General features: G+C 38.8%; 1 protein-coding gene across 2 annotated transcripts in view; it reads left to right on the top strand.

Moving 5' to 3' along the window:
- Positions 1-13580, top strand: part of ARID5B (AT-rich interaction domain 5B) — a 209840-nt gene that overhangs the window by 124091 nt on the left and 72169 nt on the right. The window lies entirely within an intron of this gene.

Below are 13580 nucleotides of genomic sequence, written 5' to 3'. Positions count from 1 at the left end.
CGAGGCTAATCGACCAAGATTATATGGACAAAGCATTCTGTACTATGAGTGTTCCTCCAAACGCTCCATGAATGTCAGCTCCTGTTAATATTATTCCCATATTGTAGTTGAGCAAATTGAAACTAAAGCTGAGCAAACAGCTCATCCGAGTTCATAAGAGCATTTAATGTCATTGCCGGATTTGAACCCACTGATTTGTTCTTCACGTTACCCTTTGAGGTCAATAGAGCAGATTTTTTTATCCCCGTTTTGTATATTAAGGAAGTGGAAGGTCAAGGTCACTCAGAGCCGTCCAATGAGGGAGTGGCAGGAGCAGGGTTGCCCGCCCCTGGGGGACCAGGGCTATTGGGTCACAAGCTTAGGGCTCATCTGCCCCTCATTTTACAGGTGAGGGAACTAAGGCTTTATGGAGTATATGTTGAAAAAAGCATTGTATTATAAACCATAACATTGGCTTCCCCATCTATGCTGGGGGCCCTTGTAATTTCAGTGCCGTGAGACTCAGTTTCTGTCTCTATAAATGTACTGCTCATCTTACCAGGAGGACGGTGTTTATAACTTTAAGTGATTGTCTGTCTATCCATCCATTCAGCTATTCATCTTTCATCTCTGGCTCTCTGTATTTCCATATATCTGCTCCTCCACAGAAAGCCATATTTCTTTCCATTGCATCACCCTGCCTCATTTGATAATATACAGAGATAGAATATGGCATTCTATTTTTGACTTTGAATATTCCCTTGAATATTTTACTGGAACTAATGCGGGCAAAGAACTGGTAAGTTTCATAAGTGACTAATAGATCAGTCCCACTCCTTTCTTTCTGCCCTGTGGTATCTTTAGTTGAGTCAGGGCTTAAAAATGTAGCTTGATGGGATTTGGCTTAAATGTTGACTAATGCCAATTAAGCCCCTCAATCTCTATCTCTGTCTCTCTCTTTTTCTCTTTCCGTCTCTCTCGGTGTCTCTGTCTCATACTCTCTGTGTATGTCTCTGTCTCTCTTTCTCTCTTCTTCTCTTCCCCATCTTATTTTCTTCCTTTCTCTCCTTTTCTTTCTCTCATCTTCTCTCCTCTCTTTTTCTTCCCCTTCTCTCTCTTTCTCTCCCTCTTTTCTCTCCTCCTCTCCCCTTTACCTCCCTCCTTCCTCAGTCTCTATCTTTTTTTGTCTCTGTTTCTTCTTCCCTTCTTTCTCCCCTTTCCTCTCTTTCTTCACCCACTGCCATATATATGTACATATACACACAGAGAGATTAATTTTTTTTCCCATTTCTTTTTCTAAAGTTGCACCTGGTTAATAACCCACTTCAATATCCTTAAAGAACATGCTAATTAAAAATTATTTGTTAGCAAAAAATGAGTAAGAGAAGACTTCACATATTACAGAGGCAACTTCAGCCCACAGAGGGAGCTGGAACACGGGCTGGGGGTGGGGGAAATGAAAGGAGCAAGTGTGCTCTTTCTTGTAGATGAGAACATCATGCACAAATGAAAAGTTGATGTCCCGGGGCCGTGGAGCTGCTCAGCTGAGAAGGCATCAGCCCACTGCAGCCACTGCTGCTGTTGTCATAGTCCACAGGCAAATGGATAATAGAAGGATATGAGTGTTTCTGTGTCTGTGTCCCAGCTTCTCTCCTCTCCTCCTTCAGATCCAGTCAGTCCCTCCTACAAGGCTGGGTTCAAGTACCATCTCCTTCAGAAGTCTCCATGAATTCACAGAGCTCTCTAGCTTTGTAGTACTTCAGTAGACTATAATATTTGATGGATTCTAATGGATGGGCTCTAAATCATGGGTGTAGTTCCTCAACTAAAACTCATCATAAGATCCTAGATTGAGAAGTGAAAGACACCTTAGAGACCATCAGGTCTACATCTCTTACTTTACCAAGGGGGAAACTGAGGCATAGATTGGTAAAGTAACTTTCTTAGTATCACATAGATAGTGTCAAAGGCACAATTTGAATTCAGAGCTTCCTGACTTCCAATGTATTCAGATTCCATCCCATCCATGCTGTCCCATTACGTGCATTTCTTGTCCATATCATTCTATAAATCTTCTATAAAGTGGTATTCCCAAGACCTGCCTCCAATTCATTTGATAATTTTTGGTAACCCTTTATAATTATCTTCTAGTTATTTAGTCTGTTATCTGTTGCAGACTTTTTTCATCCTATTTCTCCCTTTTAAATGTGAGTTTCTTGAGGGCAGAAACTGTTTTGTCTTAGTTGTATCCCCTTAGTGTTTAGCATAGTGCCTGCTATATTATAAGTACTTTAAAATTTTCTGTTGACTATCAGAATATCAGTACAATTTGAGAGACCTCTTATATGTCATTCACCCTCAGCACTTGACTAGTCCACCCGCTACAATTTGCTTGAGATTGTTGAAAGAACGATGGGATTTCGCCAAAAGTGGTCTGAACCGCCTCTCTCATTGTCCATCATTTGTCCATGATCTCTGTGCTGATAGAATAACCCCATGGGCAGTCGATCCAGCTCCATGTTATTGGTACTAGCCATTTTTCTTTCAAATCATAGCCCATGTGCCACTCCACAGGCACTCTTTCTGGACTTTTCTTATTTTCCAGCATCTGATCCCTCTTAAAAATTGTATAGACTTTGTGCTGAGTCATCTGTGTAAACATCATAGCCTTTATATGGAGTGCGTAAGCTCCTGCAGATATCATTTCCTTTTTATCCTTGCATTCTCAGTGACTAAAACAATGCTCTGCACATAATAGGTGCTCAATGAATGCTCGTTGACTTGGATTGAATCAAATCTTATGTTCTCTACATCTTTCAGCCGGTTGCATCCTTTTAGACACAATCTTATTTTAGAAGATGATTGAAAAAATCATTTATGAAAGATGTTTCACCCCTTTTCCCATATTTTCTTCAGTCACATCCTCCATTTGGACATAAGAACATCCTCTAAAGGTGTCAGGAGATGTTGGGTATCTTATTGATCATTTTTGGGGGGCGTAATACTACATTTGATATTTTCTCTCTTTTTCTCAATTTCTCCTTTCAGATATTTTGAATATCACTCCCAGAGTGTTGTTAACATTGTGTCACTCCTTACACAGATTTATTTTGTCTGAGTTTTGTCATGTCTAGCCGCGCTTCCTGACTTCATCTTCCTAAACACCATTTCCACCTCCTCATCTAACACATTGAAGTCTGAGGTGTTAGAGTCTAAATGTTGAAGTTTCACTGGATTTGTGATTCAAATAGATCACTACAGAAATGCTGGCAAGTCTGTTCCAATTTCCATTTATTTGTTGTCCTCTTTCCAGTTTCATCTATAAATGGTCTTGGAGCAATTTGGTATAGTTGGATCTCATGCCAAGCTTTTTATGAAATTTTTACCCCTCTTCTGATTTTCACTGTTTTTTTTTTTTTTTTCCTGAGGTAATGTTGTTTATGATTTTCTACCATCTTCCTGTATCATGTTTTAGTGTTGGGCTTGGTCTCTGAATTACTGTCACTTTAATTGGATTATATCTCCCTTGCAAGATGATTAAGTATTACTGGGCATGGTGGGTTCTGGTTTCTGAGCCATTTTGACTTTTGTTTTAGGGTAATTATTAAGTGAAGAAGTTGGACTTTGTGCTTTCTTAAAGATCCTTTCTTTTGTGAAGTATTAGAGTCAATGTCTTTCGTTTTATCAGTCTCTTTTTTTAAGATTTAAGATGTTAGTTTAAACAGGTTGGGTAGGAACAGTTATGATTGTGCTTAGGATCTTCTTGTCCTTATCCTTTCTTTAATTGGGTAGTAATTTTTACATTTGCTTTAACTAGCCTATGACCTGAATGCACACAGATAGATAATTATGAAATTACTCCTTTCCTAACAACCTATAATTTCCTTTCTATTAAAGTATTTATTTTTAGGAATTCATCTCATTTTTTTGTGATCTCGCTTAGTGCTCACTCCAGAGCCTTCCAGCCATCAGCGACGAAACTATAGAAACAGGTGTGAAGCTTTTAAGTAATTTACAGAGCTTTGGATGCTTTGATTTCCTAATCTAGAACCATATTTTTCAAGTTATATTCCCTTCTTGTGTGTGTGCCTGCCTTCTCATTGAAGTCATGGATTATCAAGATAAATGCTGGCTTGTTTTGGAGGATGATGTTAAATTCTTTAATGTTATATTTCTTCATCCTACACGTTAGAGATTGGCCCAGAAGCTTCATGTTTCATCATGGCACGATGACAGAATTAACTCTGAGTCCTTGGCTCCGATATTATAAGAAAAAGAACACATGCTTAGGAATTAAGAGACCAGGAGCCCGGTCACAAATGATTGTGTGATCTTTAGCAAGTCAATTAACTTCTCAGGATCTCAATTTCCTCACATCTCAAATGAAGGGGTTAAACTGGATAAGGCTCTTAGTTCTTTTTTGTATCATGAATCCCTTCTAAAAAATCATTTTTTCAATACATAAAATAAAAGAGTCCAAGGGATTGAACTATATTTATTGTATACAAATTATATTGTACTGTACTCAATATCATTATATTGATCATATGTATCCATATATATGCTAGATCAATATCATTATATTGCCGTATAGTCATCAGTTAGTTGATTGATCAATAGATGACTATTTCAATAAGTTGGTTTTATATTTTTGTATATAAATACATACATATTTATGTATTTATGTATGCATATTTATATCGTTTGTTTGAAAGTTTACAGCCCTATAATTAAGAATACCTAGATTAGCTGATCCCTTCACATTCCTTCGTAACCTAACATCTTAAGGTTCCATAATTCTGTGATTCCATTCTGTCTTGATGTTGCTGCTATGGAGAAAATATTTAATTCTACTCAGTAAACATTTATTAAATAGCTACCTGTGCTAAACTATACATCAGTCAGTATTAAAGCTTTACATGAGCTTGGTTGTTATTATTGTTATTTAAGAGTTTAGTATTCCAGAGGACAGTAGGGTTTGAAGCAGGTTTGCAGCACCTCCAATTTTCATGATCCTTATGTTTTAGGCAATAAGTTCTCTGCCATCTCTTTTGGTCAACGAAGAGAATTTTCTTCTAACCAATCAATTATTCTTTCTAAAAGACAGTCGACATGTAGACTATTTTTGGATAGAGTATGGGCAACCATTAAGGTTAGAGCTAAGTGATAATGGTTAACTATAATATGATATACAATAGAATTAAAATCAAATATAACAAAATTCACTGAAGAGCCAAACTAGACTAAATGCCATTTAATCTTTCTCAGTTCCAGGAAGCATTTCAGAATCTTGCATCACCTTGCACAACAATTCTCATTACAAGGACAAATCACAGAAGTGACATTAATAGAAATTTCTAGCAGGCAGCCAGATAGAATGGCAACAGAAATAAGACAGACTTAAGTTCAAGGCCAAGTTCTGCCCTTACGAGCCACCTTACCATGGGAAAGACACTGAAGTTCCCAAGCCTTGGTTTCTCCATAAATAAAAAAGGAACTTTTTTTGTTTGCTCCTTTGTAAATTTTAGCACCAGGAGGCCTTGATCTAGGGTCTGTGAATTTGGATTTTAATATGTTGATAGCTGTATTTCCACATGCACATTTTATTTTATGCATTTAAAGCATTAGGGCAATGAGGTGATAGAGTGGGTAGAGCTCTAAACCTAGAGTGAGGAAGATCCATCTCCTGCGTTCAAATCTGTTTCAGACTCTTACTAGCTAGGTGACGCTTGGCAAGTCACTTTCCCTTGTTTGCCTCAGTTTCTGCTTCTGAAAAATGAACTGGAAAAGGAAATGAGAATCTACTCCAATATCTTTATCCCCACTGGGATCACAAAAAGAGTTGGACATGAGTGGAATGACAGTTTTTTAAATATTTTATATTTCTCCAATTACATGTAAAATATTTTTAAATATGAATAAATTAAATTAAAAAATTAAAAAAACTAAATTTTAAATAAATTTAAATAAAATATTTTAAATAAAAAACTATTTTAAATATTTTAAATTTAAGTATTAAGTTTGAGTTCCAAATTCTCTCTCTCTTTTCCTCCTCCCTTAGCCAGTAAGCAATCTATTATAGGTTATACATGTGCAATCACGTAAACCATCAAAACTTTATTTGTACAAAGGAACAGCAATATTCTAAGATGATCAGCTGTGAATGACTTTGCTCTTCTCAGCAACAAAATGAACCAAGACAACTCTAAAGGACTTATGATGAAAAATGTTATTCATCCCCAGACAGGGAACTGATGGTGTCTGAATACAGATCGAAGCACTTTTTTACTTTATTTTTCTTGGGGTTCTTTTTTTTTTGGCTCTGTGTTTTCTTTTACAACATGACTAATATGGAAATGTTTTGCACGACTGCACATGTATAACCTATATCAAATTGCTTGCCTTCTCAGTGAGGGGGTGGGGCCTGGGGACAAAAGAAGGGAGAAAATTTGGAATTCAAAGTTTTAAGAGTGACTGTTAAAAATAATTGCTTTTATATGTAACTTGGAAAATACTAATAATTTTTAAAAAATTTTTAAATTAAAAAATAAATAATAATTGCTTTTTCATGTAACTAAGGAAAATAAAATACTAAATAAGTTTTATTTTAATTTCTAAAAATCATGTAAAACATTTCCATATTAGTCATTTTATGGAAAAAAACTCAAACTCAGCAAAGAAAGAGAAAAATAGTGTGCTCTAGTCTATATTCAGACACCAGTTCTTTGGAGGCGGATAGCATTTTTCATCATTGTCTTGCATCATTGTATTGCCGAGAATAGCAAAGTCAGTCACAGTTCTCCATTGTATAATACTGCTGTTACTTTGTATAACCTTCTCCTGTTTCTGCTCGCTTCACTTTGTATCAATTCATGCAAATCTTTCCAGGTTTTTCTGAAGCCATCCTGCTCGTCATTTCTTATAGTACTGTACTTAGAATCTGATTCCACAACTTGTTCAGCCATTCCCCAATTGATGGGCATCCCTTCAATTTCTAATTCTTTGTCCCTACAAAAAGAGCTGCTGTAAATATTTTTGTACAAATGGGATTTTTGCCCTTTCTTTGTTAAAAATCTCTCTGGGACACAGACCTAGTAGGGGGATTGCTGGATCAAAAGGTCTGCACGTTTTGATAGCCCTTTGGGTGAATAAAATGAATAAAAAATTTTAATGTGAATAAAAATATTTAAAACCTTCTGAGAAGGGACTCGTAGGCTTCACCTCAGTGCCAGAGGGTTCCAGGATACCCACAAAAAACCAGTTAAGAAGCCCTGCTCTTGTGTAATGCATAAATTCTTGAATGGGTCACTTTCTTTGAAACAAGGAAGAGTTCCTCACTCCCAGATGTTGAGGCTGTAGGATTTGATTAAGTCTAAATCTGAATCTACTGGAAAGAATGACTTAGGGACTTTATAAACAGCAGGTTACCAGAGCATCAGACCAGTGTGGACTCAGCCTCATAAACCAACTAGTGACCCATGTAACAGTGATTTGTGCTTGTAGCCCGTGCTGTCATGATGATCTGTGGCTGTCTGGGCACTAGAAGGACCCATGGTTCATATCTCTTCCTCTGCACAAGGAAGAAGGAGAACTGTAGGATGGGTAACCAAAAGAGATGGAATCAGTCAGCACCAAGAAAGGCAAACTAGTCCCTTCCTTTAAGGAAGCACATTTTAACCAGTGGAGTCAACATAAATAACACATTCAAGATACATAGACTGAGTAGGTGATCGAAGGCAAGCTTAGTGGGTAAGGGCCAAGCAGCAAATAGGACTCTGGGAAAATCTTATTGTAGAGGGCGGAATGGAAGCAACCTGAACTGAAATCCTAGCTTGGAAGGTATAAGCTTTGTGACTCCAGTCACATCACTCTAATCTCTAAGCTTCAGTTTGCTCATCGGTGAAATGGGAATAGCACTTATTTCTCTGATGTTACAAGCATCAACCAAGAGAACACATGTAAAACACTTTGCAAACCTTAATGCAAGATGCTAATTATTATAATTACTAAGCTGTATCTTGGAAGAAGGACCTACCACTCCCTTTTGTTAACCTCAGTCAATCATGCAAGGCTTTTCACTGTAACAATAACATCATAGGATTTAATGTTAGGAGAGACTGGAGAGATTTTAGGGGACTTGTTTTCCAATGGCAAAAGCATTTGATAGGAAACAACATAAGAATTAATATAAAAAAACGTAGAAAAGACCTTGTCTACCCCAGTCCTTCCTACACATATAAGTGCAACCTCCCAGGCCTCCAAAGATTTAGTTCTGATCATTGATTATTATAGCCAGAGGGCACCCATTCCTCTAAACTCCTGGCCTGGGAGATGGATTTCTAGGTTACAGTTCCCTGCCTTTAAGTTCACTACTCCAAAGAGTCATCTGGAGTCACAGTGCCTGTCTGATACTGTCCCTTTCTGTAACCCCACTCCTCCTGGAAGTTCTGACTTGACTTGGCTATGACTTAACAAGCTGACCAAAAATCCCCTCTCCAACATACCTCAGAGAGGGTCCTCCAGCCTTTGCTTAAAGAAATCGAAGGCTGAGGAGCTCACTAGCCACCAAGGATGGCCAGTCCTCTTGGAGATGGTTCTCATTGATAGAAATTTCTTGACTCAAACCCCAACTTTCTACCTTCTGACCCTAGTTCTGAACTCTTGAGCCAAACAGAGCAGGTTTGATCCTATTTCTCTAAGGAAAACTTATAGGAGACCATCACACCTCTTCCATTTCTTCTACATCTTCTAAATGTCCTTGATGTTTTTTTTTTAAAGGCTGTTCTCATAACATGATAATCACAAGGGCCTTGACCATCTTGCTTGTCTTCCTCTGGACATTTTTCATTTTCTATAACAAGGGACTATACACAGTACTCCAGCTATGGTCTGACTCCCTACTTAGATCTAGACCCTCATGTATGTCCTAATGTAGTTCAAGAGAGCCTCGATGTCTTCATGAATGCTATGTCCCCGTGGGGTCATGGAACTTGCAATCTGTGAACAGCCAGCTTTTAGGGCCTAGAACCAGGATAGGGGGACCAGAAGGGACAGATTCCCAAGTCCCAGAGCCATGATGATTGATGCCCCAGGTGATAATTTTGCAGAGTTAATAATCTTCTCACAAGACCAAGTTCTGGGTTGGACTCAAAGGCTTAGTTATGCATAATCCTACCCATCCTAAAAAATCAGGCCTCTGAACTAAAACTACATAAAGTGTAGAGCTCCTTGGGGGCTGCCTCCCCTCCTGGGACGGCTGATTTGTTTCCTCCCTAGATAAGAACATGACCTATTACAGAATGTCACAAACTGAAATAATCAGTGTCTGAGAAGCAAGAAACGTATCTGTTTAGGGTATTTTTATTTCTCAGATGACCTTTGGTGGTCAGGAATCAAGAATCATAATGTCCAATTATCCTCATTAGATTATCTCTGACTGATTTTGTAGGAAAGGCATAATCTTCAAATGGAATTCCCCCCCAAATCAGAGAACCCATAGAGCTGAGGACTGGGGACTGTGAGTCAGGACCCCCAAAAGCTGTGGCTCATAGGTACTATCAATTCCCAAGAGGAATATATACCTCTTGATGTCTGTGTATATATGTATATTTGTATGTATATGTACATGTGTGTATGTATATATGTATACATATGGCACACACACCAAGAAGTGTGTGGAGTATATTGGAGTCTGAGTCCGATCATTACAGAGTGGGATTTTTTCCCCCCTCAACAAAAGAAAGAATATTCCTACAATGCAATGATTCCTACAAGTTGTTTCATTTAGAAGTTTGCCTCAATTTATGGAAGTCTCTGTTTACTGACTTCTGTAGCTTGATCATCACATTGGAATGTTCCAAGAGGGGTGGGGGGAAAGCCCTGAAAACGCGCTATAAAATGAAGTCTGCGTTTGCTGGTAAGAAACACAAAGCACTTGGCATCCATCAGGAGGCTGGCCCTTTGATGTGAAGAAGGGAAGAGTTCTTACTGTTTCCATTTTGGGTTAGGAAAGGAGAAGATGGCTCAGTGATCTGTTTAGTGAATCCGGAAGCTGCGGGTTGTAACCGAGAAACCCCCAGAGATGGTGTTCTGAGGATCCCCGGGTATGTCAGGTAGAAATAGGTGGTCAATAAGGAAGCCCCTAACAATAAAGGCAAGAAAAAGTAATAAGACCGAACCCCCAGTTATCACCCGGCTGAGGTTTTGTCACAGGCTGAAGCTGCCTTTAAATTGTTAGTAGGAGCGGGGAAAAAATGTGTCCCTGAGTATTCTGGGGTCATCTCCTCCCGAAACACGGTCCGGCCTACAGCTGCCCGGCCTGCTCGCCGCCCGTCCGAGGAGGGAAGGTCTGATTTTAGTTCTGGTAATGGCCTCGCTTTTCAATAATTTTTTTTTTCTTCTGTTTTTGAAAGTGTTCAGACAATTAATGCCTCATGCATGTATTCAACAATAGTTGCCTAGCAACCACCCAGAAGCATTTTTGGAGAGCAAAGGGCCGAAAATGAATGAATAGCAAGCGTAGTTTGCATTGTAGGTGAAGGGATTGGGAGTCTGCTGTGGGTCCCAACCCAGGTGCCCGAGGAATCGGATTTGCTCTTCCACATATTACTCTGGCTGTAACCACCTATCCCAGGGTGTGTAAAGCCCCGTTAGAAAATGCTTTTTGTCTTCAGTCGTGTAGTCGGATTAGTCACAGTAAGCTTCTGGAAGAAGGACCTCTAGAGGTTCAGAGCATCAGAGCTTTAAAAACTAGAAAAGACCCTAAAGGACCGCTGTGTCCCCTCCTCATTTTACAGAGGAGGAAACTGAGGCACAGATTGGAAAGTGTATGCGACTTGTAGTCATCGAATCGTAAATTTAAAGCTGCAAGGAACTGAACTTCATTTTATAGGGAAACTGAGGCACAGAGGCACAGGCTGGAGAGTGTGAATTGTGATCATAGAATTATAGATTTTAAACTGGTAGGAATCCTAAAAGCCATTGAATCTCATTTTACAGTGGAGGAAATTGAAGCACAAATTGAAGAGTGTAGATTTAAAACTAGTAGGGACCCTAGAGGTCATTGAACCTCATTTTATGGAGGAGGAAACAGACACAGAGATTGGAGATCATAAATTGAAAGTTGGAAGGATCCCTAAAGTGATCAATTCCATAACCTTTCTTCTCTCTTCACTTTATAGATGAGGAATATGATATAGAGAGAGATTAAGTGACTTAATTATTAATTAATTATATAGAAATAATGATTTAAAAATAATAACTACTTAATTTTTATTAATAATGTTTAATTTTTTAAAATAAATTTTGTTTTATTAAATTTTTAAATTAAAATTAAAATTATTAAAAATAAAAAAGAATAAAATTACATGTAATAATTTAAAAATAATAAAAATAATTTTAAAAGAGATTAAGTGACATAGGACTAATATGTCTTATATATAACTTAATATTAAATACCAGAGATAGGATTTGGATTTATGTTCTCTTGATTCTTAAGACTTGACTCTTAAGATCAGCGCCCTCTCCCCTATATCAGGACATTTATTCAATTTCTTTCTAATCCAATCCAGTAAACATTTATTAAGCACCTACTATGTGCCGGGCACTGTACTATACCTAGGGATAAAATTAATCTCATTAAGCAGAATTAATTACTTATCCCTAATTCCAAACATCTGGTCCCTCCTCCTTTCTTTTCTGTGAAGGAAACCCTTCACCCTCAGACTGAATGTGCCATAGGCATAGCCAGGGGCTTTATCGTAAATGGGAAGGCCCCCTCCCTTATTCTGAGCGGCCTGGGGCCTCCCACAGGCAAGCTCCTTTTGTAGCCGGAAGGGATCTCTGAGCTTTGGGCTGGATAGATCACCTCTTTACAGATGAGTAAATTGAGCTTTTGAGAAAGAAGGTGACTTAGCATGATCACGGGGTTAATTGAGGTGCAGAATTAAAACTGGAGTCTTGTGTCCCAGTTCAGTGGTCGGTCTTAGAGCTCCCCTGAATGTTTCTCCAATGTTCTGATCAATAGTCCGTAACTGAGGCCGGAGCAAGGTCTCCAAGTCCTTTTCTTTGCTTATTATTGACTGAATCTGATTCCATTGGTGTAGGGGCTCCCAGTGGAGAAACTCCCTCTGCCATCACAGATCTGCATGGAAGGTCTTAGAGAATTGCCCTGGGTGCCACAAGTTAAATTTCCTGGCTGTCACTAGTGAAACTTGAATCCTAGTCAGCCTTTAGTCTACTGGACCAATGATGTCAAACTCAAAGAGAGCCAGGCCCACCCACTTCTCAGGACTTAGAAAACCACAAATTCACATCATCTGTGTTGCATTGTATTTTTAGTTTTGTTTTTTTTAAACATTTCTTGTATTTATTTTAATTTGTCTGGAGGTACTGGGGGGAAAGGGGAAGGTTTATGTTGCATACTTATTTCCCAATTCCTTGTTTTTTTACTGGAGTTTGGATAATGAAAACTTTTGACTTACGCTATTATTTTTTCTTTTTTAATAATGGGAGGGCATATTAGTAGTAATCATTTTCCTTAAGGGTCAGAATTTATCAGTTCCTCTTCTTATAAATTCTAAATTCCTCTTTGCTCATTACAATGGAATTAAATAATCTGAGAGGCAGGCAACATGACAAGTGTTGGACTGGAAGCCGGGGTTCAAATCCCACCACCTGTGACGTACATCATCTATGTGACTATAATATTCTAGGATTTCTCCGACAATTCTCTAACACTACAGACAGCAGGGAGGTGTCGGTCTGCATCGGTGAAGGGAATTTCCTCACTTGGGAAGACTTCCTTCCAGTGAAATCACAGGTCTAGTCCTATCCCTCTAAGTAGCCCACAAAATAAGACACACATATGTAATATAAATGTATTAATATTTTATTATAGTGTATATATCATATTAAAATATTAAATCAGTATTTTTATTATTAAATATAATAATTCCAAACAAATAATATAAAAATAAGTAAATTTGTTTGTTTGTTTGTCTCCAGTTCAATTCAACAGTTATTAAGGGCCCACTTATGTGACAGAAAAGCAGGATTACAAAGTTTTTTGCTTTGTCTTTTTTCTTTTAAATGTTGCCTGCCCTCAAGGAGCTTCCTTCACTTGGGAGGCTGTGACTTGTCCACACCCAGATCTGAGCAGAAGTTCAGAGCAAGCGCAGGGGGAAGGGATCATCCCCCACCCCCACCCCCTCAACTGTTGGCTGTGTTTCCCACACAGGAATGTGTCAGGACAGGCAACGGTTAAACTCCATAGAGACGTGTGTCAGTTGATCCCACAATTTATCAGAACTTCCTCCTCCTTTGGACTTGCCACGGGGCTCCCCTCCATGAGGATGGGCCACAAGCTAGCGGGTTCTGTTGGAAGCCCACCGTACGGACGCCCACTTCGTTGACTCCTCCGGGAATCAAGGGAGGGATGCGTTTTCAGAAGGCGGCGGTGGGCCGCCATCTTGACGGCCTGGGATTTTTCCCACCTGGGGGCTAGAGCCAGGTAGAGGTGATATTTTCCTGAAACAGGAGGCGGAGGCCATTTTCAAGGAAGAGGGTGTGTTGGGAGAGGGCTGCCTTTAGTTTCAGGATGG

The sequence above is a fragment of the Antechinus flavipes genome, chromosome 2, assembly GCF_016432865.1.
Source record: "Antechinus flavipes isolate AdamAnt ecotype Samford, QLD, Australia chromosome 2, AdamAnt_v2, whole genome shotgun sequence".
Taxonomy (NCBI): domain Eukaryota; kingdom Metazoa; phylum Chordata; class Mammalia; order Dasyuromorphia; family Dasyuridae; genus Antechinus; species Antechinus flavipes.
This window is presented reverse-complemented; position numbering and strand designations above follow the sequence as displayed.